Source organism: Symphalangus syndactylus, chromosome 8, assembly GCF_028878055.3.
Source record: "Symphalangus syndactylus isolate Jambi chromosome 8, NHGRI_mSymSyn1-v2.1_pri, whole genome shotgun sequence".
Lineage (NCBI taxonomy): Eukaryota > Metazoa > Chordata > Mammalia > Primates > Hylobatidae > Symphalangus > Symphalangus syndactylus.
Window position 1 is genome coordinate 71538328 of NC_072430.2, and position 24160 is coordinate 71562487.

At 45.8% G+C, this 24160-nt stretch overlaps 1 long non-coding RNA gene across 1 annotated transcript in view; it reads left to right on the forward strand.

The window, feature by feature from the left end:
• The window catches only part of LOC129487961 (uncharacterized), a 91642-nt gene extending 68603 nt beyond the window's left edge, over positions 1-23039 (forward strand). The window contains exons 7-11 of the long non-coding RNA XR_008659533.2: positions 2775-2883; positions 5509-5532; positions 9540-9641; positions 14770-14888; positions 22299-23039. This is a non-coding gene — a long non-coding RNA (uncharacterized lncRNA). The remainder of the gene's footprint in view (positions 1-2774; positions 2884-5508; positions 5533-9539; positions 9642-14769; positions 14889-22298) is intronic.
• The last annotated feature ends 1121 nt before the right edge of the window (positions 23040-24160 follow it).

The window sequence follows — 24160 nt, forward strand, 5'->3', positions numbered from 1 at the left end:
CATTTTTGTGTATTTCATTGAATTTTCTATATACATGATAGTGTCATTTGTGAATAAAGACAGTTTCCCTTCTTCCTTTCCAATCTGAATATTGTTATACCCCCACCAGTCCAGTCGCAATCCTTCATTTTCCTTTAAATAATATCAGTTAAATTTTTATCTCTCTTATGGTGCTTAAAACAACACTATGAAAAGCATTTTTATAAAAAATTTTAATTATAGACAAATTCAGCCTGCATTATTCCTTAAGCATATCATTTTCTCATCACATAATAATTTTTTCTGTACATTCTTACTCATTTTTTAAAAGAAGTTTTCTCACTTCCCTTGTTAGGCACAGCTGAACAATGTTTTCTACCATTACAAGCAGGTATACCCTAGTTCCTCCTTGTAAATGAGGTATGATCAATGCCTCTCTTGCTTTTGGCTCCTCCTCTATAAAATAGACACAGTGTATATTCCTCTTAGGTGTCTCATTAAATCAAAGAACTAGATTATGTGTAAATCAAGATAATCTATATAACATGACTTTGTATAGTGTCTGGAACAGAATAAGCATCCTGTAAAATATTGTTAATTTATATAGTATTACTACAGTTTGAAAATAAAAATGTTCTACATTTGATGTGTATATAAAGGAAAAGCAACATCATACATTTACGTATCACAAATATTTTCATTTATTGATTATAAGAATCTATGTTAAAGTCTCAAGATACTTAGATTTCATAATGTGAGGTTGGTAAGACCAAATTTGATATGGATTTATTTTTGACTTTTTTTTTCTTTTTTATTTTTATTATACTTTAAGTTCTAGGGTACATGTGCACAATGTGCAGGTTTCTTATATATGTATAAATGTGCCATGTTGGTGTGCTGCACCCATTAACTCGTCATTTATATTAGGTATATCTCCTAATGCTATCCCTCCCCCCTCCCCCCACTCCACGACAGGCCCCTGTGTGTGATGTTCTCCCTCCTGTGTCCAAGTGTTCACATTGTTCAGCTCCCACCTATGAGTGAGAACATGTGATGTTTGGTTTTCTGTCCTTGTGATAGTTTGCTGAGAATGATGGTTTCCAGCTTCATCCATGTCCCTACAAAGGACATGAACTCATCCTTTTTTATGCCTGCATAGTATTCCATGGTGTATATGTGCCACATTTTCTTGATCCAGTCTATCACTGATGGACATTTGGGTTGGTTCCAAGTCTTTGCTATTGTGAATAGTGCCACAGTAAACATACGTGTGCATGTGTTTTTATAGCAGCATGATTTATAGTCCTTTGGGTATATACCCAGTAATGGGATGGCTGGGTCAAATGGTATTTCTAGTTCCAGATCCCTGAGGAATCACCACACTGTCTTCCACAATGGTTGAACTAGTTTACAGTCCCACCAACAGTGTAAAAGTGTTCCTGTTTCTCCACATCCTCTCCAGCACCTGTTTCCTGTCTTTTTAATGATGGCCATTCTAACTGGTGTGAGATGGTATCTCATTGTCCTTTTGATTTGCATTTCTCTGATGGCCAGTGATGATGAGCATTTTTTCATGTGTCTTTTGGCTGCATAAATGTCTTCTTTTGAGAAGTGTCTGTTCCTACCCTTTGCCCACATTTGATGGGGTTGTTTGTTTTTTTCTTGTAAATTTGTTTGAATTCTTTGTAGATTCTGGATATTAGTCCTTTGTCAGATGAGTAGATTACAAATATTTTTTCCCATTCTGTAGGTTGCCTGTTCACTCTGATGGTAGTTTCTTTTGCTGTGCAGAAGGTCTTTAGTTTAATAGAAAAGTTCTATGGAGACTGTATGTTACATGCAAGAGCCAATGCTTCAACAATTCTCTATAACAATACTCCAACTAACAAGCTCATGTGAGTACTCACTTATCTCACAGCTGAATGTCACCACACCTAGCTAATTTTTAATTTAAAAAAATTTTTTTTGCGACAGGGTCTCGCTCTGTCACCAAGGTTGGAATGCAGTGGCAACATCTTGGCTCACTGCAACCTCTGCCTCCTGTGTTCAAGCAGTTCCCCGAGTAAGTGGCATTAGAAGCATGCACCACTACACCTGGCTAATTTTTGTATTTTTAGTAGAGACGGGGTCTCCCTATGTTGCCCAGGCTGGTCTCGAACTTCTGACCTCAAGCGATCCACCCTCTTCGGCCTCCCAAAGTGATGGGTTTACAGGCATGACCTACCATGCCTAGCCCAAGTTTTTTGTAGAGGTGGACTCTCCCTATGTTGCCCAGACTGGTGTTGACTCCTAGGCTCCAGTGATCCTCCTGCCTCAGCCTCCCAAAGTTCTGGAATTACAGCCATTCTTTATGCCTTTACCTTTTTTTTTTTTTTTTAGACAGAGTCTCCCTCTGTCACCCAGGCTGGAGTGCAGTGGCACACAATCTTGGCTCATTGCAACCTCCACCTCCCAGGTTCAAGAGATTCTCCTGCCTCAGCCTCCCGAGTAGCTGGGACTACAGGCACCCGCCACTGTGCCCGGCTAATTTGTTTGTATTTTTAGTAGAGACGGGGTTTCAGCGTGTTGGTCAGACTGGTCTCGAACTCCTGACCTCATGATCTGCCTCAGCCTCCCAAAGTGCTGGGATTACAGGCATGAGCCACTGTGCCTAGCCAGAAGATTTCTTTCTGTTTAGCAATCCTTTATTATAGATTGCCTGACATGTTCATCCCATTCAGGTTTCATGCCAGTTCAGTAATAAAATAATTACCTTTTTGTTTGTTTGAGATGGAGTTTTTGCTCTTGTTGTCCAGGCTGGAGTGCAATGGCACAATCTTGGCTCAACGCAACTTCCGCCTCCTGGGTTCAAGTGATTCTCCTGCCTCAGCCTCCTGAGTAGCTGGGATGCGCCACCACAGCCAGGTAAGTTTGTATTTTTAGTAGAGACGGGGTTTCAGCATGTTGGTCAGGCTGGTCTCCAACCCTTGGCCTCGTGATCCAACCGCCTCAGCTTCCCAAAGTGCTGGGATGACAGGCGTGAGCCACAGGGCCCAGCCAATAATTGCCTTTGCTTTCTAGCTGTGTAGAGAGGTTTTCTGGATTAGGGGAAGGTTTATGTGTTGATGCTATGTGCCCCAAAAAGGTACACACACTGGCCTCTCCTTGAGCTGTTTGGGGTATTAGAGACAAGACAAGGAGATGGAATTTTTTTTTTTTTTTTTTTTTTTGAGATGGAGTTTTGCTCTTGTTGCCCAGGCTGGAGTGCAGTGGCACGATCTCAGCTCACTACAACCTCCCCCTTCTGGGTTCAAGTGATTCTCCTGCCTCAGCCTCCCAAGTAGTTGGGATGACAGGCGCCTGCCACCGCGCCTGGCTAATTTTGTATTTTTAGTAGAGACGGGCTTTCACCATGTTGTCCAGGCTGGTGTCGAACTCCTGACCTCAGTTGATGCACCCGCCTCGGCCTCCCAAAGTGCTGGGATGACAGGCGTGAGCCACCGCACCTGGCTAATGCTGTCTTCTTCATGGTCATACAACTTCCCCAGAGAGAGAATTTACAACACTCTTCATTTCTCAGAGGTTTTTGCTTTTAGTCAGAAAAGGGAAGCTCCAAGAAGGTTCTTTCTAGATCTGTTGATTCTCAAATGTCTCAGTTCAGAATAATTTATATGCCAATGTGGCTATTTTTTTTTTCTGAGATGGAGTGTCACTCTGTCACCCAGGGCCGGAGTGCAGTGGCATGGTTTCGCTTCACTGCAACCTCTGCCTCCAGGGTTCAAGTGATTCCCCTGTCTCAGCCTCCTGAGTAGCTGGGACTACAGGCACCCACCATCATGCCCAGCTAATTTTTTTCTTTCTTTCTTTTTTTTTTTTTTTTTTTTTGTATTTTAGTAGAGACGGGGTTTCGCCATGTTGGCCAGGATGGTCTCGATCCCTTGACCTTGTGATCCACCTACCTCGGCCTCCCAAAGTGCTGGGATTACAGGCATGAGCCACTGCACCCAGCCTGTTTTGTCAACCTTATGATCTCTTTTTTTTTGTTCGTTTGTTTTGAGACAGAGTCTCACTCTGTCACCCAAGTTCGAGTACAGTGGTGTGATCTCAGCTCACTGCAACCTCCGCCTCCCAGGTTCAAGCGGCTCTCCTGCCTCCGCCTCCCAAGTAGCTGGGATTACAGGCAGACGCCACCACGTCCAGCTAATTTTTATAATTTTTCTTAGCAGACATGGGGTTTCACCATGTCGGCCAGGCTGGTCTTGAACTCCTGACATCTTGAACTCCTGACATCAGGTGACCTGCCCTCGGCCTCCCAAAGTGCTGGGATTAGATTACAGTTAGCCACCACGCTCAGCCCCAACTTGGCATATTTTGGATTGACCCATTCTGGTCCTTTTTAAGAACTGCAGACAGCGGCCGGGCACAGTGGCTCACGCCTATAATCCCAGCACTTTGGGAGGCCAAGGCGGGCAGATCACGAGATGGGGAGATCAAGACCATCCTGGTCAACACGATGAAACCCCGTCTCTACTAAAAATACAAAAAATTAGCCGAGCGACGTGGCAGGCGCCTGTAGTCCCAGCTACTCGGGAGGCTGAGGCAGGAGAATGGCATGAACCCGAATGCAGAGCTTGCAGTGAGCCGAGATCGCGCCACTGCACTCCAGTCTGGGTGACAGAGTGAGACTCCGTCTCAAAAAAAAAAGAACTGCAGATAGCATTTCAGTACATGCTTGGGAGTTAGCTTAAACAGTGACCATCACCAAGCAAAAATCTTAAAATGTGAGCAATGTGGAGCTAAACGGACTGCAAAAGGAGACCTTTGTGTATTGTAGGAACTGTAACAAAAAGGCAGAACCCTGCTTCTTCAGTGTAGCTGAGAACATCCACATCACGCAACTCAGATTTTTGGCCACACTGTTCATGCCTGTGAATGGCCACAAACTTGCCCCAAGTATCGGCCAGGTGCGTTGGCTCATGCCTGTAAATTCCATCACTTTGGGAGGCCGAGGTGGGCAGATCACATCATGAGGTCGGCAGTTCCAGACCAGCCTGACCAACGTGGTGAAACCCCTTTTCTACTAAAAATACAAAATTACCCCAGCATGGTGGCTCATGCCTGTAATCCCAGACCTTTTGGAGGCTGAGGCAGAAGCATTGCTTGATCCCAGGATTTCAGGACCAGCCTGGGCAATATAATTACACCCTATCTGTTTTTTTTTTTTTTTTTTTTGAGACAGAGTCTCGCTCCGTTGCCCAGGCTGGAGTGCAATGGCCCCATCTTGGGTCAATGCAACCTCCACCTCCCAGGTTCAAGCTATTCTCCTGTCAGCCTCCCGAGTAGCTGGGATGACAGGCGCCTGCCACCATGCCCGGCTAATTTTTTTGTATTTTTAGTAGAGATGGAGTTTCACCGTGTTAGCCAGGATAGTCTCAATCTCCTGACCTCATGATCTGCCCGCCTCGGCCTCCCAAAGTGCTGGGATTACAGGCGTCAGTCACCGTGCCTGGCCCACTTACCATCTTAACGGTGTTATTTTTTTTTTTACAGGGTAGCTCCCCAAAGAAGGATCCTGTAAGTATCTTTTTCTTTCTCAATGACATCCTATGATTGGGCCATGAGTCACCTCCAAGTTCAGCCCTCATTTCATGGAACTGTTTAGCTGTGGGGCCCTTTGTGGTCACAGGGCAGCTTTCGGAGGATCCATGGTTTTCCTGAATGTCCCTGGCTCAGCCACTCAACATCCACACAGTGGACAGAGCGACATCCTTCCTCCAAAGCTGCTCACTGAGAGATTTTCAGGTCAAAAATTCTAGTGGGTTGAACAGTGACCCTTAAAATTTATGTCCACATTAACCTCAGAATGGGACATTATTTCCAAATAAGGTCTTTGCAGATGTAATGAAGTAAAGAATCTGAAGATGAGCTGGGCGCAGTGGCTCACGCCTGTAATCCCAGCACTTTGGGAGGCTGAAGCAGGGAGATCACGAGGTCAGGAGATCGAGACAGGTGAAACCCTGTCTCTACTAAAAATACAAAAAATTAGCTGGGCGTGGTGGCAGGTGTCTGTAGTCCCAGCTACTCGGGAGGCTGAGGCAGGAGAATGGCATGAACCCGGGAGGCGGAGCTTGCAGTGGGCCAAGATAACACCACTGCACTCCAGCCTGGGTGACAGAGCGAGACTCCGTCTCAAAATAAATGAAAAATAAAATAAATAACATTCCATTCCATTCCATTCCCTTCCCATTCCCATTCCCATTTCCATGAGGAGGAGGTTGCAGTGAGCCAAGATCATGCCATTGCACTCCAGCCTGGGAGACAGACTGACACTCTCTCTCAAAAAAAAAAAAAAAAAAAAAAAAAAGAATCTGAAGATGAGATCATCCTGAATTTAGAATGGGCCTTAAATCAATGACAGGTGTCCTTATCAGAGACAGAAGAGGAGACACAGACACAGAGAAGGCCACGTGGAGACGGAGGCAGAGACTGCAGTGATGCGGCCACAAGCCCAGGGATGCCTGGAGCCCCCAGGGGATGGGAGAGGCAGGAAGGATCCTCCCCTAGAGCCTCCAGAATGAACTGGATACAATTGTAGTGGATTGAATAGTGGCCCCCAGAAACATTTGTCCATATCCTAATGCTCAGAGCCTGTGAGTAAGACCTTATTTGGAAATAGCGTATTTGCAGATGTGATTAAGTTAAGGACCTTGAGATTGGATCATTCTGGATTAAGGTGGACCCTAAATGCAATGACAGGTGTCCTTGTAAGAGACAGAAGAGGAGACAGACACAGAGGAGAAGGCCACGTGGAGACGGAGGCAGAGACTGGAGTGATGGGACCACAAGCCCAGGGATGCCTGGAGCCCCCAGGAGCTGGGAGAGGCAGGAAGGATCTTCCCCTAGAGCCTCCGGAGGGAGCATGGCCCTGAGATGCCTGTTTCTCAGACTTCTGGTCTGCAGAACTAGGAAATAACCTATTTTTATTTTATTTATTATTATTATTATTATTGAGACGGAGTTTCACTCTTGTTGCCCAGGCTGGAGTGCAATGGCAGGATCTCTGCTCACCACAATCTCCGCCTCCCGAGTTCAAGCAATTCTCCTGCCTCATGCACCCGAGTAGCTGGGATTACAGGCACGTAGGTGCCACCACGCCCAGCTAATTTTGTATTTTTAGTAGAGACAGGGTTTCTCCATGTTGGTCAGGCTGGTCGCGAATTCCCAACCTCAGGTGATCCGCCCGTCTCGGCCTCCCAAAGTGCTGAGATTACAGGTGTGAGCCACCGCGCCCGGCCACAATTCCTGTTATTAAGCGTCCCTAGTTACTGGTCAGGATGGGCAGGGACGGCTGCAGAGAGGAGCATGTCCTCAGCCACTAGAGGGCAGCAATGTCCCCCACCTTCAGGCATCGGATTCTCACTTCTGGGTGGTGGCCAAGGACCTCCCAGCAGCTCTCAGGTGGTGCTAGTAATGCTCCCATGGACCACACCTTGAGAAGTGGGAAGAGCTTTAGAAGCTGTCTGGGCTGGGTGTGGTGGCTCACACCTAATAATCCCAGCACTTTGGGAGGCTGAGGCAGCAGGATCCCTTGAATCCAGCAGTTTGAGGCTAGCCTGGGCAACACAGTGAGACAAACATAGTGAGACCCCATCTCTTAAAAAAAAGTGCAGGCCGGGCACGGTGGCTCATGCCTGTAATCCCAGCACTTTGAGAGGCCGAGGCGGGTGGATGACGAGGTCAGGAGATCGAGACCATCCTGGCCAACATGGTGAAACCCCGTCTCTACTAAAAATACAAAAATTTAGCTGGGCGTGGTGGCGGGTGCCTGTAGTCCCAGCTACTCAGGAGGCTGAGGCAGGAGAATGGCGTGAACCCGGGAGGCAGAGCTTGCGGTGACCTGAGATCGTGCCACTGCACTGCACTCCAGCCTGGGCAGTGGTGTGAGACTCCGTCACACACACACACACACACACAAATGCAAAAACTTAGCTGCACAGGGTAGCGTGTTCCTGTTGCCCCAGCACTCTGTCATCCAGGCTGGAGTGCAGTGGCATGATCTCAGCTCACTGAAACTTCTGCCTCCCAGGTTCAACCGATTCTCCTGCCTCAGCCTCCCGAGTAGCTGGGATTATAGGTACCCACCACCACGCCCAGCTAATTTTTGTATTTTTAGTAGAGATGGTGTTTCACTGTGTTAGCCAGGATGGTCTCGATCTCCTGACCTCGTGATCCACCCGCCTTGGCCTCCCAAAGTGCTAGGATGACTGGCTTGAGCCACCACACCCGGCTGGCAAGGGTTCTTTCAAAATGGAAAGGCTGACACACACAGATGCATACACACACAAATGCACATACATGCACACGTACACACTCATGCAAACACATTTGTACACATATATTCACATATGCACATAAACATGCAATTTTAGGCACATGCATGCACACAGGCAGACTCTCATGCATGTATATTTGTATGCACGTGTGTACACATGGAATGCATGCACAGATACATAAGCATTCAAACACACAAACACTGTGTGTATCTGCATGCATGAAAACACACAAACACAGCCGGGCATGGTGGCTCACACCTGTAATCTCAGCACTTTGCGAGGTAAAGGTGGGTGGGTGGATCACCTGAAGCAGGAGTCTGAGACCAGCCTGGCCAACATGGTGAAATCTCTACTAAAAAATACAAAAAGTAGGCTGGGCACGGTGGCTGACGCCTGTAATCCCAGCACTTTGGGAGGCTGAGGTGGGCAGATCACCTGAGGTCAGGAGTTCGAGACCAGCCTGACCAACATGGAGAAACCCCGTCTCTACTAAAAATACAAAATTAGCCGGGCGTGGTGGCGCATGCTGTAATCCCAGCTACTCGGGAGGCTGAGCCAGAAGAATCGCTTGAACCCGGGAGGCTGAGGTTGCAGTGAGCTGAGATCGCACCATTGTACTCCAGCCTGGGCAACAAGAGCAAAACTCTGTCTCTAAATAAATAATACAAAAATTAGCCAGGCATGGTGGCGTGTTCCTGTAATCTCAGCTACTTAAGAGGCTGAGGCAGGAGAATCGCTTGAACCTGGGAGGCAGAGGTTGCAATCAGCCGAGATCGTGCCACTGCACTCCAGTCTGGACAACAAGGGCGAGACTCTGTCACACACAAGAAAACTCACAAACACATATGTGTGCACACAGATACACACGGGCACAAAAATGTACACACATGTGCGAGCACACGCATAAACACATGTACACAGTACCCGTGTGTGCACAGGCATGCATGCAGTCATGTGTAAATGTGCAAACAGATATGGCTACACACAGGCATGCACACATATAGACCCATGTACACACACACACGGATATTTGTGCACACAATGCACACATGTACTAGCACACTCCAACATGCATGCGTGTGCAAAGGTACATTTGCACACACTCACATATGCACACTCACCACCACTTTCCCTCCAGAAGCAGCTCCTGCTGTGAGCACCAGGCTCCAGAAGGGTCAAACATCCTTCATTACCCGCAACCCAGTTTCACAGCCAGTCCCCGCTGCCTGACTCTTGTTTCTTCTCCAGCAGGCACCTCTGTCCTGCGTTTGGGAGCTGCATTCCCAATGGTCCTCCTTTGGCTCACACTGCTCCTGATTGCCATGCCCTGTCTCCTGCAAACAAAGGAGGGTAAGAGCTGGAGAAAAAATCCACGTGCCACTTGGGGAGGGGGGTGGGGGGACAGACACACAATGTCAGCATGCCATCCTTCAGGGAAACTTTTCATGATGAGCTCCTGGCAGAGTCTCGTGCCGTGGTCAGGAATGACTCAGAGACATCCCTGTACCCATCGCCAAGTTCCCTGTAATGCAGCATCTTGCAAAACAGTAATACGACCTCACAGGCAAGGACCTGATCGTGACACAGACGCCATGTGAGGTGTTTTGATGAAACTCACATGCTGGGATCAACAGCGCTAATTACAATTTCCAGTTTCCTTCATTGTTGATCTTATTTTTTCATTTTCTTTTTTTTGTTGTTGTTTTTATTTTGGAGACAGGGTGTCACTCTCTTGCCCAGGCTGCAGTGATCTCGGCTCACTGCAACTTCTGCCTCCCGGATTCAAGCAATTCTCCTGCCTTAACCTCCCGAGTAGCTGAGATTACAGTTGCACACCACCATGCCCGGCTAATTTCTGTATTTTTGATAGAGATGGGATTTCGCCATGTGGGTCAGGCTGGTCTCGAACTCCTGACCACAGGTGATCCGCCCGCCTCGGCCTCCCGAAGTACTGGGATTACAGGTGTGAGCCACCGTGCCCAGCCTTTTATTCATTGGTTTTTACTGTCTATTACTGCAGGCTTCGCTTAGCTTGAATTTCTTTTAACTTTAATTTGCTTTTCATTCTTTAACTTCTTTTTTTTTTTTTGACACAGAGTTTCATTCTTGTTGCCCAGGCTGGAGTGTAACAGTGTGACCATGGCTCACCGCAACCTCCACCTCCCGGGTTCAACTGATTCTCCTGTCTCAGCCTCCCAAGCACCTGGGATTACAGGTGTCTGCCACCACGCCCAGCTAGTTTTTCTGTTTTTAATAGAGACGGGGTTTCACCATGTTAACCAGAGTGGTCTAGAACTCCTGATCTCAGGTGATCTGCCTTCCTCAGCCTCCCAAAGTGCTGGGATTACAGGTGTGAGCCACCGTGCCCAAGTGTGTAATCCCAACCCTTTGGGAGGCCAAGGCAGGTGGATGATCACAAGGTCAGGAGTTCGAGACCAGCCTGGCCAACAGGGTGAAACCCCGTCTCTACTAAAAATACAAAAATCAACTGGGCGTGGTGGTGGGAGCCTGTAATCCCAGCTACTTGGGAGGCTGAGGCAGGAGAGTTGCTTGAACCCAGGAGGTGGAGGTTGCAGTGAGCTGAGATCGCACGGCTGCACTCCAGCCTGGGTGACAGAGTGAGACTCTGTCTCAAAATGAATGAATGAATGAATGAATTTCTTATAAGAATTTTTTTCCCAGAGAGTTTAAGGGATAAATTATCCTTCTAAGTTAGGAGAAAATAATTCCAGAAGTCTAGATATTCTTATGCTTTGGTCCTGCTTATCAAACCAAGGTTGTTGACCTTGATAACCAGTTAAAGATCCTTACAGCTTATATAGAAAGTCATTTCCTCAACTTTTCTAAGTGGCCGATCAGAGATAAACCCCAGAGAAATAGCTGATGTGTTTCTAGCTTTCGGTGACCGGCAAAATGTGACAGAATATTGCCTTTTACTGGCCGGGCGCGGCAGCTCACGCCTGTAATCCTAGCACTTTGGGAGGCTGAGGTGGGTGGATCACTTGAGGTCAGGAGTTCAAAACCAGCTTGGCCATCATGGTGAAACCCCGTCTCTACTAAAAATACAAAAAATTAGCTGGGCGTGGTGGTGCGTGCCTGTAATCCCTGCTACTCAGGAGGCTGGGGCAGGAGAGTCGCTTGAACCTGGGGGGCAGAGGTTGCTGTGAGCCAAGATCGTGCCACTGCACTCCAGCCTGGGTGACAGAACGAGACACCATCTCAAAAAAAAAAAAAAGAATATTGCCTTTAACATTTTTGTACATGTCATTTATGAAATATCTTGAGCCCTGTGATGGCTAAGAGAGACGTTCTTTTTCTTTATGTCTTTTTTTTTTTTTTGAGACGGAGTCTCGCTCTGTCACCCAGGCTGGAGTGGAGTGGCGCAATCTTGGCTCACTGCAAGCTCTGCCTCCCGGGTTCACGCCATTCTCCTGCCTCAGCCTCCCGAGTACCTGGAACTGCAGGCGCCCACCACCACGCCCAGCTAATTTTTTGTATTTTTTTGGTAGAGATGGGGTTTCACCGTGTTAGCCAGGATGATCTCCTGACCTCGTGATCACCTGCCTCGGCCTCCCAAAGTGCTGGGATTACAGGCATGAGCCACCGCTCCCGGCCTGAGGCGGAGTCTTGCTCTTGTCACCCAGGTTGGAGTGCAATGGCACGATTTCGGCTCACTGCAACCACCGCCTCCCGAGTTCAAGTGAATCTCCTGCCTCAGTCTCCTGATTAGCTGGGATTATAGGCCCGTGCCACCATGCCCGGCTAATTTTTGTATTTTTATTAGAGATGGGGTTTCACCACGTTGGCCAGGCTGGTCTCAAACTCCTGACCTCATGATCCACTCGCCTCGGCCTCCCAAAGTTCTGGGATTACAGACGTGAGCCACCATTCCCGGCCTAAAGAGACCTCCTTCTACTCTGACACTGGTGTTAGTATGTTACTATTTCATTACACTTCAACGTGTATTGGAATGTATGTACTCTGATTTTCCATCAATACTAGAATTGCTCAGTTTGGGAGCTATGTAAGAGAATGGATACCACAGTATAATAATCATGCCTCATATTGAAAAATACATGGTTGGCCAGGCACAGTGGCTCACGCCTGTCATCCAAGCACTTTGGGAGGCCGAGGCGGGTGGATCACCTGAGGTCAGGAGTTCGAGACCAGCCTGACCAACAGGGTGAAACCCTGTCTCTACTAAAAATACAAAATTAGCTGGGTGTGGTGGCACATGCCTGTAATCCCAGCTACTAAGGAGGCTGAGGCAGGAGAATCCTTGAATCTGGGAGGTGGAGATTGCAGTGAGCCAAGATTGCACCATTGCATTCCAGCCTGGGCAACAGGAGCGAAACTCCGTCTCAAAAAAAAAAAAGAAGAAGAAAAGAAAAATACATTCTTTTGCAATTTGCAAACTGCCATTTCAAAAATCACAGTCTATATAGGAGACTTTGTGTGAAATGTCTTTTTTTTTTTTAATTTGAGACAGAGTCTTGCTCTGTCACCCAGGCAGGAGTACAGTGGCGTGATCTCAGCTCACTACAACCTCTACATCCAGGTTTCAGGTGATTCTTCTGCCTCAGTCTCCCGAGTAGCTGGGATTACAGGTGCCTGCCACCATGCCTGGTTGATTTTTGTATTTTTGCAGAGATGGGGTTTGTCCATGTTGGCCAGGCTGGTCTCAAACTCCTGACTTTAAGTGATCTGTCCCCGTCGGCCTCCAAAAGTGCTGGGATTACAGGCATGAGCCACCACGCCCGGCCTTTGTGTGACATTCCTAAACCACAGTTCTCAGTTATTGAAAATAACACGTATGACATACCTGGTTATAAAAGGTATACTTTACCACCACAGGGACAGCATAATTGGTCTGTGTGGTTGAGTGTCCCCTCTCCCCACATCCCACACCTTTGGGAATGTGATAAAATCACCCTGCTAGGGAAGGCTGCTTAGATCAATATGGCATTACTGGTTTATGACTTTTTTTTTTTTTTTTTTGAGACGGAGTCTCAATCTGTCACCCAGGCTGGAGTGCAGTGGCGTGATCTCGGCTCACTTCATCCTCCCCCTCCCAGATTCAAGCGATTCTCCTGCCTCAGCCTCCGGAGTAGCTGGGACTACAGCGCCCGCCACCACTCCCGGCTAATTTTTGTATTTTTAGTAGAGACGGGGTTTCACCGTGTTAGCCAGGATGGTCTTGATCGCTTGACCTTGTGATCTGCCCGCCTTGACCTCCCAAAGTGCTGGGATTACGGGCGTCAGCCAGCACGCCCATCCAGTTTATGACTTCTACCAGCTCACAGCAGTCTCCTGTCTACATAGAGCTCCACTTCCCAGCCAGGCTCAGTAGCTTGCGCCTGTCATCCTAGCACTTTGGGAGGCCGAGGCAGGCAGATCATGTGAGGTCAGGAGTTCGAGACCAGCCTGGCCAACATGGAGAAACCCCATCTCTAATAAAAATACAAAAATTAGCCAAGTGTGGTGGTGCCTGCCTGTCATCCCAGCTACTCAGGAAGCTGACACAGGATAATCGCTTGAACCCTGGAGGCGAAGGTTGTAGTGAGTCGAGATCACGCCACTGCACTCCAGCCTGGGCAACAGAGTGAGACTCCATCTCAAAATAGACAAACAAACAAAAATACCTATTACAATGCTGTTTTAAGATTGTTGTGTATCAGCTGGGTGTGGTGGCTCATGCTTGTAATCCCAGCACTTTGAGAGGCCGAGGCGGACGGATCACGAGGTCAGGAGATTGAGACCATCCTGGCCAACATGGTGAAACCCCCATCTCTAGTAAAAATACAAAAATTAGCCAGGCGTGGTGGCGGGCTCCTGTAGTCCCAGCTACTCGGGAGGCTGAGGCAGGAGAATAGCTTGAACCTGGGAGGCAGAGGTTGCAGTGAGCCGAGATAGCACCACTGCACTCCAGCCTGGGTGACAAAAGCAAAACTCCATCTCAAAAAAACAAAAAATTAAAAAAAAAATAAAAGAACTCGACCTCCCAAAGGTATTGGCTAACTCCACAGGCAAAAAACCCATGCCCATTACAATGCTGTTTTAAGATTCTTGCCCAGGCGAGGTGGCTCATGCCTGTAATCCCAGCACTTTGGGAGACTGAGGCAGGCTGATCACGAGGTCAGGAGATCAAGACCATCCTGGCTAACACGGTGAAACCCCGTCTCTACTAAAAATACAAAAAAAAAAAAAGAAGAAATGCCGGGCGTGGTGGCAGGCGCCTGTAGTCCCAGCTACTCGGGAGGCTGAGGCAGGAGAATGGCTTGAACCCGGGAAGTGGAGCTTGCAGTGAGCCGAGATCGTGCCACTGCAGTCCAGCCTGGGCGACAAGAGTGAAACTCAGTCTCAAAAAATTTTAAAAAATAAAAGAACTCCATCTCCCAAAGGTATTGGCCATACCCCTTACAATGCTGTTTTAAGATTCTTATGTATCTCTTCTAACTCCAACCTGTCACCATTTTAGATCCAAACTCACCAATCACGAACCTAAGGATGAAAGCAAAGGCTCAACAGTTGACCTGGGACCTTAACAGAAATGTGACCGATATCGAGTGTGTCAAAGACACCGACTATTCTATGCCGGTAAATCGTACGCTCTATTGTTTTTTATTTTTATTTTATTTATTTATTTATTTATTTATTTATTTGAGATGGAGTCTTGCCCTGTCACCCAGGCTGGAGTGCAGTGGCGTGATCTCGGCTCACTGCAAGCTCTGCCTCCCGGGTTCACGCCATTCTCCTGCCTCAGCCTCCTGAGTAGCTGGGACTACAGGAGCCTGCAACCACACCCGGCTAATTTTTTGTATTTTTAGTAGAGATGGGTTTTCACCGTGGTAGCCAGGATGGTCTCAATCTCCTGACCTCGTGATCCGCCCCCCTCGGCCTCCCAAAGTGCTGGGATTACAGGCGTGAGCCACGGCGCCCAGCCCAGACTCTCTATTGTTGACAAACGAGACGTTTCCGTCTTCTGCAGGAATCTCAGAACCAATACTGCTCCCATTGCTGGTGTCATGACTACCTGGTTTCTGCCCCGAAGTGAGCTGTGGGATTTGAAGTGACTTTGAAGGGTCTGGTTCCCCATCCGTGGGATAGCTAACATGGCACACACTGGACAGGATGGATGTGAAAGTGAAATGAGGCTAAGCTATGACTGGTGCAAAACCAAACCCCACACTGGGCGTGGTGGCTCACGCCTGTCATCCCAGCACTTTGGGAGGCTGAGGCGGGCGGATCACGAGATCAGGAGTTCGAGACCAGCCTGGCCAACACGGTGAAATGCTTCTCTACTAAAAAGATGAAAATTAGCCTGGCACAGTGGCTCACATCTGTAATCCCAGCACTTTGAGAGGCTGAGGCGGGCAGATCACAAGGTCAGGAGTTCGAGACCAGCCTGGCCAACATGGTGAAACGCTGTCTCTACTAAAAAGACAAAAATTAGCCGGGCACAGTGGCTCACACCTGTAATCCCAGCACTTTGAGAGGCTGAGGCAGATGGATCACCTGGGGCCAGGAGTTCGAGGTCAGCCTGGCCAACATGGTGAAACCCCGTCTCTACTAAAAATACAAAAATCAGCCAGGCGTGGTGGTGTGCGCCTGTAATCCCAGTTACTTGGGAGGCTGAGGCAGGAGAATTGCTTGAACCCGGGAGGCGGAGGTTGCAGTGAGCCGAGATTATGCCATTGCACTCCAGCCTGGAGGACAAGAGCGAGACTTCATCTCAAAAAATAAAAATTAGCCAGACGTGATGGCGCGTGCCTGTAATCCCAGCTATCCAGGAGGCTGAGGCAGGAGAATTGCTTGAACCTGGGAGGCGGAGGTTGCAGTGAGCCGAGATTGCTCCATTGCACTCCAGCCTGGGTAACAAGAGCAAAAATCCATTTCAAAAACAACAGAAAACAAAACAAAACAAAACAAAAACAAAAGTGTGTGCTCAGGAAACAAGGTGTTCATCACGAAATCTTTCCAAATCCCCCCCTTGTCATCACCTGCGTTCTCAGGGCTTGACAACAGCGCCAGACCTCATGGGGTGGCCCAGTTGAGAATGTGAGCTATTTACAAGTCAGTGTCTTATGGGAAAGGAGCACATTTCCCTGAGAACCTATTTGGTCCCCTCCAAGTGCTATGTTCATTCAGTACAATTCAAATCACAGCCATTTATGCGTCTGCTCTGGCCACCACTACGAAGTCCCACAGCCCAGGAGGCCTAAACCACATACATTGATTCTCCCGCAGTTCTGGAGGCTGGAAGTCTGAGATCCAGGTGTGGGCAGGGCTGGTTCCTCCCGAGGCCTCTCTCCTGGGCTTGGAGACACCGTCTTCTCCCTGTGTCCTCACAGGGTCATCCCTCTGTGTGTCCCTCCGTCTCAAAAAAAAAAAAAAAGAAAGAAATTACAATTGTGATATACGTTGAATTAAGAAATATTCTGAGAGATGAATGTCACATTTTATTATGTGTAATGAATCTAAATATAGTAGCTGTGATTTAATGCACAGGAAGTGAGCCCTCTCAGTAACAGGTCACAGGTCATTCCATACCAGTTATCTTTCCCCATGATACAACAGAGGTGATGTGCACATTCTCAGAACCCTGTTTCAGAACAAGTTTAAGGCAAAGGGAAATAGTGACTTAAGTCCCAGTTGTAGAGGTAGGTTCCATTGCTGAAAAGACCTTCCTTTTCTGTTCATATTCTTAGTTGAGTTCCTTATTTCTTGGCTGCATCCCTTTCCATTTTGGTACCTACTTCCCTTCCTTTCCACCATTCTTTTTTTTTTTTTTTTTTTAAAGAGACAGTGTCTCACTCTGTCGCCCAGGCTGGAATGCAGTGGCATGATCTCAGCTCACCGCAACCTTCACCTCCTGGGTTCAAGCAATTCTCCTGCCTCAGCCTCCCGAGTAGCTGGGATTACAGCTGCCTGCCACCACACTGGGCTAATTTTTGTATTTTTAGTAGAGACGGGGTTTCACTGTGTTGGCCAGGCTGGTCTCAAACTCCTGACCTCGGGCGATCTGCCCACCTTGGCCTCCTAAAGTGCTGGGATTACAGGTGTGAGCCACTGTGCCTGGCCTCCACCATTCTTATAGGTAGGACGTTCTCCTGTACCTTTGCCTGCGAGCTGGATTCCATCTTTGCCCAGTTCCTGAGACTGTGCTGTATCTCTGCCCTGTGTTTCCAGTGTCTTTTTCTATACTGACTCTTTAGGATATGGACAATCTCATGTCAGCTTCTACCGAGCCTTCCCAAGCTACTTACCTGTTGGCTCCTTCTCTTCATTGCCAAGCTCCTTGTTGACTCTGTTCCTTTAGCTCTAATATTCTCTTCAACTAGAAAAAGGACGCTCTGAAACTACTCTAGCAAAGAATCCAGGGACCTCCTGATTTTCACATCTAATCATCTAACAAAATCTTTACTTCTTAAGCATCTTTAAAAAATTATAAGGTACATTATATAACACACACACACACAGTCACACACACACGTATCAGAGTGCCAAAATCATACATGTAGGCAAAGTTTAAAGAATATCTATGAGGCAGACAACCTTTTGACTTCTGCCAAGGTCAGAAACAGAACAATGGCAGTATTTCTGAACAACGGCAGTATTTCTGAACAATGGCAGTATTTCTGAACAATGGCAGTATTTCTGAACAATGGCAGTATTTATTTCTGAAGCTCTCAACCATGTGCTCTTTCCTGACCACAGCACTTTCTTTCCCTCCAGAAAAAAAAATTATGCTTGAGATAACAATTTCCTTTCTTCTTTTTATAATTATATCACTTATGTATCCATCTCTAAACATTACAGTTTAATTTCACCTGTTCTTGAATGTTATATAAATAGAATCTCATTGTATATATATTTTTTGTGACTGAACTACCTTATGTTTATTCAATCCATTTATGTTGCTACGAGTGGATATATTTTGTTCAATTTTATTGCTCTAAAGGATTCTAAAGCATGGCTATGCTGCAATTTTTATCATTTCTATCTTTTCATTTTCCAGTGTTCTGAATTCTTACATTTTTGAGATATTTCTTGTAAACGTAATAGAGTTAGATTTTCCTCCATCAGTGCTGTGTTTTAACTGGACCATTTATTGCAATTATTCGACTCCATCTTCCTCAGTGTATATCTATCATCTATTTAGTCTTTTCTATTTGTCTCATTTGTTTGGTATTTCTTTTTCCTCTCCTGTTTTCCTTTCTTTTGGATTAGTTGTGTATTTGTATATAACTCCATAAAAGCCATTGAGGCTAATCACAGATGTTTAGTTCTCTTGTTCCAGGCACTTAGAAGGATCCCACTTCCTTGTCCCTTCTACTTAGATTTGACTACGTGACTTTCTCTCGTCAATGATGTGTGAGTAGAAGTCATGTAGGTCCCTTCTTGCAGCAGGATCAAGAGCCGGCCTGCAGGTTACCATGCTTTCTTCCCTTTGCCTCTGTTATTGCGGAATTGTGTGTCAGGCTGAAGCCTGTCCCAGCCTGCGTTCCTAAGTGACTAAGGTAGGGAGAACCCCTTTGCTGGACCGTGATGGACATGTAGGAGAAATGAGTAATAAATCTTATGCCACTGACATTCTGAGGTTGTTTGTTACTGCAGCACAACTAAGCCTATTCTAACTGACTCACATTTTGCTTATTCTCTCTGCTAGTTTGGAATGTATACACGGTGTCTCTATTCCTTTGTTTATCCTAGAAATTTTGACATGCATACTAAACATATAAAAATCTAAAAGTTAATTAATATTTTAAGTCATCCCTTGTACTTGACTCAATTTTTTTTCTTTTTCTTTCTTTTTTTTTTTTTTTTTAGAGACAGGATCTTACTCTGTCACCTAGGCCGGAGTGCAATGAAGTGATCATGGCTCACTGCAGCCTCTAACTCCAGGGCTCAAGTGATCCTCCTGCCTTGGCCTCCCAAGTGCTGGGACTACAGTATGAGCCACTGCACCTGGCCCACTTTACTCAATTTATAACATCTCAAATTGTTACTGCTGCTGTATATTTAATTTTAATTTTAATTTTGTTTTTAATTCTATAAGACATTATTGCTTTATGAAGTCAAAAAATTATATTTGCTTACATATTTATTTGTTTTTTATTTTTATTTTTTATTTATTTTTTTAGATGGAGTTTCACTCTGTTGCTCACATATTTATTTGTTTTTTATTTTTATTTATTATTTATTTATTTTTTAGATGGAGTTTCCCTCTGTTGCCCAGGCTGGAGTGCAGTGGCACAATCTCAACTCACTGCAACCTCTGACTCCTAGGTTCAAGTGATTCTCCTGCCTCAGCCTCCCAAGTAGCTGAGATTACAGGTGTGCACCAGCACGCTTGGCTAATTTTTTTGTATTTTTTTGTATTTTTTAGTAAAGATGGGGTTTCACTATGTTGGCCAGGCTGGTCTCAAACTCCTGACCTCAGGTGATTCACCCACCTCAGCCTCCCAAAGTGCTGGGATTACAGGCATGAGCCATTGTGCCCAGCTGCTCACATATTTATTTCTCATGCTTTGTTTTCTTGTTTTTGTTTTTGTTTCCTTAGAAGACAGGGTCTTGCTAATTTCCCCAGTTGGATTTGAACTCCTGGGCTCAAGTAATCCTCCGATTTGGCCTCTTGAGAAGCTGGGATTACAGACACATACCACCACACCCAGCTCTGTCATGCTTTCTGTGTTTCCTTCTTTCCTGAACTTCAGATTTCCATCGAGTAGCTTTTCTCTTCAGCCTGAAATATATCCTTTGAATTTTCCTTTAGTGAAGGTCTACTAGTTATAAACTCTATTAGGTTTTTTTTGGCCTGAAAAAGTTTTATTTTACCTTCATTTTAAAGTGACATTTTTGCAGGTTAGATAATTTTAAGTTGACTGTACTTTTCTTTCAGTCATTTATTTATTTATTTTTTGAGACAGAGTCTCACTCTGTCTCCCAGGTGGGAGTGCAGTGGTGTGATCTTGGCTCACTGCAACCTCTGCCTCCTGGGTTCAAGCCATTCTCCTGCCTCAGCCTCCCAAGTAGCTGGGACCACAGGCGCCTGCCACCACACCTGGCTAGTTTTCGTATTTTTAGTGGAGACAGTGTTTCACCATGTTGGCCAGGCTGGTCTCAAACTCCTGACCCCAAGTGATCCACCTGCCTTGGCCTCCCAAAGTGCTGTGATTACAGGCATGAGCCAATGCACCCAGCCAGTAGTTTAAACATAATAGTTACTGTTTTCTGGTTTACCTGGTCTCTTGAGAAGTCAGAAATCAGTCTGTCATTTAATTGAAAGTAATCTTAAAAACCTTGGAGTTTATCTTTCTGATTACACTAAATATTCCTGTTGTGACCCTCGTTTTTATAAATGAGTTGCCTAAGCAGAATCCCTAGAGTCATCACTTCCCAGGACTTCTGCACTTCTTCTGCTGTTGGACATTCCATTAGTAACAAAGGAAGATCCTGCAAGTCACTTTATTGTTCTCTTTGCTGTAACCTGGGATTCAAATGTCAACACTTTTGGGTATCCATGAACATTTATGGACAAAGGCTTGAAACTCAGAAAATAGGATACAGTCATAAAACTATTGGGGTTAAACAGGAATTGATATTTTAAAAATTATTATTTCTTATGTCTTGTACTTGATATATGAAAATAAAAGCTCAGTCTATTATATTTTGAATATCGAATATATTGCTTTCTAGCCTGAACTTAAATGAGTTAGTGAACTTCTCCAAACTTGCTCAAGTGTAAAGCAGACATAATACTAGCATCTCTCTCTCAGTGTTATTGGGAGTGTTCAAAAAAATTAAATTGCTACACAGGACAATGTAATCCTGTGTTCTATTTGACTTCCTCTTTTCTCTCATTGCCCTAAACCAATCAATCACCAAGTTCTGTAGATTTTTCTCTCTTTCATATCTTTAACTTCCACTGGTTTTCATTCCCATGGCTTATTTCAGGCCATCCACATTTCTCCTAGATCATTTACTGTAATTGCCTCTTTGATAATCTCTCTGTTCCCAGGCTGGTCCCCACTTTAATCCATTCTCTACTTTACTGCCAGAGTGATCTTTTTAAATAATAAATCTGACACCCTATTTAAATGCCTTTATTCCTCAGGGTTAAATTCCAGTTCACCCCTCTCCTTGGTCTGGTCCTTCCTTGCTCCCTTCTCCAGCACCTGTAGCCTTCTACTTCAGCCACACAAGCAATCCAGGGCTTTCAGGGCCCAGTGAGCCAGGTCCTCCTCATTTACAGGCCATTGACGTGCTACTGGATTTGTCAGGAAAGTTCTTTTCCTCAACATTACATAACTCCTACTCATCTTTGGGTATGCACTCAGCTGTGACTTCCTGTAGGAAAAATTTCCTAAACCCGTCAGAGTGGGGTAAAGTGCTCCTTTGGGCTCCTTAGCACCAGGAGTCCTCCCCTCCCTTCCCCTCCCCTCCCTTCCTTCCTTCCCTTTTTTTTTTTTTTTTTTTTTTTCAGAGTTTTGCTCTTGTTGCCCAGGCTGGAGTGCAATGGTGTGATCTTGACTCACTGCAACCTCTGCCTCCCACGTTCAAGCGATTCTCCAGCCTCAGCCTCCTGAGTAGCTGGGATTACAGGCATGTGCCACCACACCCGGCTAATTTTGTATTTTTAATAAAGACAGGGTTTCTCCATGTTGGTCAGGTTGGTCTTGAACTCCTGACGTCAGGTGATCTGCCCGCCTTAGCCCCCGCAAAGTGCTGGGATTACAGGTGTGAGCCACCGAGCCTGGCCTAGCTCTAGGAGTCTTTCACGTAACATTATAACTTCCTGTTTATTTGTTTATATTCCTCAATAGACTGCAAAATCACTGAAGGTAGGAACTGTGTCTCACTCACTCTTGTATCCCTAGTTCCTAACACAGCCTCACACTGGGGAAGCCCTCAATTAATGTTGGGTAAGTAAAGGTACTTATGACCAATTATTAGTTAGCATCCAAGTCCTGTCCCGTACTCATGCAATTGATTTTCTGTTTCAAGGGCACAGAATTTATACTTGTGAAATTTCATGTTACTGGATATAATCCACTGCTTCAGACTGGTGAGAACTTTGGATCTTGATTTCATCAACCATGTTATTTGCTCTCCCTGACTGAGTATCATGTCATCTATTGTTGTGATGAGATTTTGCATCTTCATCCAAGTCACCTGAAAATATGATGAATAAGATAGGCCTGTGGAGACAGGTCTGTGCCACATCATCACATGACCTGGTTTAACCAGTTAGGAAGGTAGTCATTGTATTGACAGACTTTATCAAGTGCTTTGCAGAAGTAAAGATGCAAAATATTCTCCACATTTCCTAATTCTACCTAAGGCAGGAGATTAGTCTGACATGATTTCCATGTGAATCTGTACTGTTATTTATTATCATGTTCACTTCAAATCCAAACAGTAAATCGTTATTTTTAATAGACTTGCCTGGAATGTTTCCTGAAATTAGTGTATTATTTCTGGTTCCACCTACTTCTTATTTGCTTCCACTTCCTCTGGCCCTTTAACAGGCCAGAGCACCCAGGTATCATATCCAATCCTGCCTTTATAAGTATTTTAGGGGATCTCAGGAATATCCCATTCATGTCCTTTTGTCCCAGTCATTCTTGTGCTCATCCTTATGTCTCTGGTTTTGAATATTTTGCAACATACTTCTGAAGTGGTGTCATCTGTCTGGGGTAAATACCCGAGGTTCATCATCTGGCATCAAGGAAATCGAGAATTCAGACAAAAGAAGTGGGTTTAGGGCCAGGCACGGTGGCTCACGCTTGTAATCCCAGCACTTTGGGAGGCTGAGGCAGGCAGATCACCTGAGGTTGGGAGTTTGAGACCAGCCTGACTAACATGGGGAAGCTCCGTCTCTACTAAAAATAGAAAATTAGCCAGGCATGGTGGCACATGCCTGTAATCCCAGCTACTCGGAAGGCTGAGGCAGGAGAATAGCTTGAAATCGGGAGGCGGGGGTTGCAGTGAGCCGAGATTGTGCCACTGTCCTACAGCCAGGGCAACAAGAGCAAAACTCTGTCTCAAAAAGAAAAAAAAAATCAACATGCAACATACTTTTTCAATCTTATCAAGTCATTTGTTTTAAATAAAGTCTCTTGAAGTGATTGTGGTTTCCAAGTACTTCTGATTATCAAGACTGCCTGGATTTCTGGGTTTTTCTCTGTTCTTTCCTTGAGAAGGTATAAACCAAAAATAAAATTCTAAGCCCCCCAACCGTCTGAATGGACCCCTCCCCTCAGGCGAAAGCATTCTAAAGTTAACCTGAAAAACTAGTGCAGGCCATCATGGGAAGGGGGAGTTGGACATGCCTCATTATACCCTCCTCCCTTTTGGAATTCAGGCTTAGCTGACCAGCTTTAACATCGACACAGACTTTGAGACTAATACAACAGACTCTAAGTCTGATAAGAAACATTTACAATCTATTGTCTCTGAAGTCTGCTACCGGACACTTCATCTGCATGATAAAACCTTGGTCTCTGCAACTCCTTATCATAACCCAGACATTCCTTTGTATTGATTCCAGGTCTTTATTTTATTTACTTATTTTGAGACAGAGTCTCGCTCTTCACCCAGGCTGGAGTACAGTGGTGTGATCTTGGCTCACAGCAACCTCCACCTCTCAGGTTCAAGCGATCCTCCTGCCTTAGCCTCCCGAGTAGATGAGACTACAGGTGTGCCCCACCACACCCAGCTAATTTTTGTATTTTTAGTAGAGATGGGGGTTTCGCTATGTTGGCCAGGCTGGTCTCAGACTCCTGACCTCAAGTGATCTACCCGCCTTGGCCTCCCAAAGTGCTGGGATTACAGGCATGCACCACTGCGCCCAGCTGGAAACATTT